Source organism: Ipomoea triloba, chromosome 10 (genome assembly GCF_003576645.1).
Source record: "Ipomoea triloba cultivar NCNSP0323 chromosome 10, ASM357664v1".
Taxonomy (NCBI): domain Eukaryota; kingdom Viridiplantae; phylum Streptophyta; class Magnoliopsida; order Solanales; family Convolvulaceae; genus Ipomoea; species Ipomoea triloba.
The window spans coordinates 28,991,437-28,994,911 of record NC_044925.1 but is presented as its reverse complement, the minus strand read 5'-3'; positions in this window follow the sequence as shown (position 1 = coordinate 28,994,911).

Below are 3,475 nucleotides of genomic sequence, written 5' to 3'. Positions count from 1 at the left end.
AAAGGGGGGGGGGGGGGGGGGGGGGGGGACAAGGAGACCAAAACAAAGGAATCTGGTCCTAGCAACGAACGATTGGCTCCTTTGATTAGTAAACAGGTGTGACAGTAAGAATGTTACCGGAGTATATTTGATAAATGGGTATAATAGTTTCAGTATAATAGTTTGCGTGTCCCCCCTTCTACAACAGGCCTACTACTTATATTACGAGTGCAACAACTCTTCTCTTATAAATGTAACAGACTTCATGATGGCGAGTCTTGAATGTCGGGTAATGGAGCTGTTGGTAATAATTTCTCTCCTCAGCTGTAACGGGTGTCCGTTTGACTTCCTGAGTCCGCTTGTCTGCTTGCGGTTCAGGTCAGGAGTCCGCTTGTCTGCTTGTGGTTCGGGTCGGGTGCTTGCCCAATTATCCTGTCACCAGCCCCCACTTCCTAGCTAGCGAGAGTGGCCGAGGTAGCTTGGGAGTAATAATTTGTATTAGGCATAAACTTTTGTACTTAGGATCCAACTGTAATATTATAAGGAAATCTCAGGATTGCCTATTTATTTTTGAAAATATTTCCTACTCTTCAAAATAATTCCCCATAACTTTCCTTCCTTTTATACGCCTCTTTTTGTGTATAAAAACTCTTCCTCACTAGGTTTTTAATTTTAACTGCCCCTTCAATCCTTCCTCCGTCCACACTATTTTTCCATGGTACGCTTTTCTTCTCATGCTCTTTTGTTAATTTTTAATTTTTTTTCTTGAAACCATGACGAGCCGATGCAGTTTCGCGTCGAAACTCAAAACCACGGTCAGCCGTGGCTGAGGCACGGCATCTGCCTCGGTGGGCCAAGGCGGCCTCGACCAATTGCGGGTGAGGCACGGCCTCGGTCAACCGTGGCTGAGGTGGCCTCGGTCAACTGTGGCCATAAGTAGATCTCTTCTTCTTCTTCTTCTTTTTTTTGAAAGAGATTTTTTTATGACTCGTGGATTCAAAGAAGACAAGCAAGGAGATGAAGAGATGTCGCTTAAGGCGCCTGGTGGAGCAGGCCCGACTCGAAAAGTTGAAGAATAGGAAGATTCTGCTAGGCGGCCATGAAGTTGGGGATACCCCCGAAGACCCTTTGGCGATTCTGTCTGACGGAGAGGAGGGGATTATTGTGTCCTATGAACCAAAACAGGAAGATCCATTGGCGATTATTTCTAACGGAAGGGAGGGTGCCATTGTGCCCTATGAACCTAGACAAAAAGATATATGTGCCTCTCTAGCTGTGATTCCTTTCCAAGATGGAGAGCGCCTTCTTGCATATGAAGGTCCTACTCTAATCTCTCCTTGGGCAAAGTCTGAATCCGCCAAGAGCACTCCTCGTCGTCTAAAATAAAAGGGATGAAAGGCCACATGAAACCAACTGTATGCCTCACGGCTAATTTTACATGGGAATGGTTATAAATAAAATAGTTTTATCTTTAGATTTGCCCGTGCTTGTCTTTTGTGTTCACAATTCTTTTGTTTTTTTTTTTTGAACAAAATTTATCAAGACGGGCCATAACCACTAGTTACAGTTTTCAACGAATAACATGTTTTTTACATTGCGCGGGCTCCTCCTCTAACTCATTGTCTCCTTCTTTCATGACCTGGTCGTACCTTCTCTTTTTGGTGTTGGAAGCGGACGGCTCAAAGTCCTTTTCCTTTCGCCACACATTTCCGCTTTGGCTTTGTTGTTGATACTGCTGCTGCCCTGGATACATAACAAATTGAGTAAAATATCTGTTCTGAATTAACTACTCTATTTGTCTTTTTAGAACGTCGCCAACTTGTCCGTGGAACCGATAGTATTTGGTCCGGTCTACCTTAGGGAAACTTTCATGCACTCCTCTGGAAACTGAACCATCCCAACTCCTCAGCTTGGTCCAGAATTACACTAACTGAATGGGTTAGCGGGGTTAAATGACGCACAGGGATCAAACAGGGTCCTCTTGAAGCTTGACTCCTTGATTGGCCTGAATTTGACATCTGATTGGTTGGGCCTATCTTCCCGGACTTTCCTATTGTTTTGCCTTCCTCCTCTTCTTTTTTCTTCTTACCAGCTTTCTCTACTTCTGCGTAGCGATTGACCATCCTCATTAGGTCCTCATAAGAGCGAGGACGGTGGGTGTTTAGTTGCATGTGGAAGTCTCTAAACCTGAGCGCTTGAATGAATACTGGGATTGTCGCCTTGGAGTCAAAATCATACACATTGTTAACCTCATTCTTCCATTTGTTCATAAAATCTTTTAAGCTCTCCCCCTATCCTGCCTTATTGCGTAGAGGTGAGAGAAAGACTTCTTATGTTGTATACTGTCAGAGAAGTAATTCAAAAAGCTTTTTGATAGTTCTCCAAAATTTTGGATTGAGCCATCTAGGATCGTATTGAACCAGTATTGGGCCGCCCCATCCAAAGTAGACAAAAATGCTCTACACATAGTGACATCTTCTTCCCCAATCATCACCATTGCCGCCTTGTACCTCGTTATGTGCGCATGCAGGTCTGAGGTCCCTACGTAAGCTTTGATAGCCGGAAGCCTAAACTCCTTTAGAAGGGGTGCGTCCATTATCCTCGCGACAAATGATGCAGTCATCCTCACCTCGGGCCGGGCTCAGGCGATTGCTCCCTTGCCTCTATTTTCTTCTCTAGTTCATCTATTTTCTTTTGTAGTTGCTCCACCACTTCTTCCTGCACACTCGGGGTTCGCTTGAGCGCCATGGACCGACGCGGAACTGTCCCTCTAGACTCACCCACCCCTTCTATCCGTTGTGATTGCTCGTCTTGGTGGATGACTCCTTAGCCTTCGGCTATGTCCACAACCTCTGCTGGATAGCAACCCTCTCGCCCCACCGTTCTATGGCGGGCATAGCAACGGCCGGCCGATGAGTTGCACCACGACATAGACGTTGGGTCCTCTTTTTCTCTATCTCATTCTTCTGCGTGGATGCCTGGAGTACTTGACTTTGAATCTCCGCCACCAATTGGGCTAAAGCTGTCGTTGCCTGCTGAATGGCTTGGGCTATCGCCTGGGGGTCCATAGGCGGTACCCGTGCCTTGGGTGCTTGTTGCCCTCCACTGTGATTGTTGTTGTGCCACTGGCGGAAATAACCATCATGATCGTTGTTGCGCTGTTCTCGAAAATCACCAGAGGCGTTGCCATGATTCAAGTGACGAGAACCATGGGAGCTGCTAGATCCTGATCGACTCATCTCCAATGATAAGTTGATTTGGGTAATATATGAAAAATACGTTTTTTTTTTCTTTTTTTCTTTTTTTCTTTTTTTGCTTCAAGTGAGAGATATTGCACCTAATTGCTCCACGTACTCTAACGTTAATTCTGCTTCCTACAAAAATAAATTCCCATGATGAATGAAAACCAATTACTCTCTTCTCCCACTTCCATTCCTCCCCACGTAGATCTATCTCAAAGGAACGAGAAAAAAAAAAAAAAAAAAAAAAAAAAAGA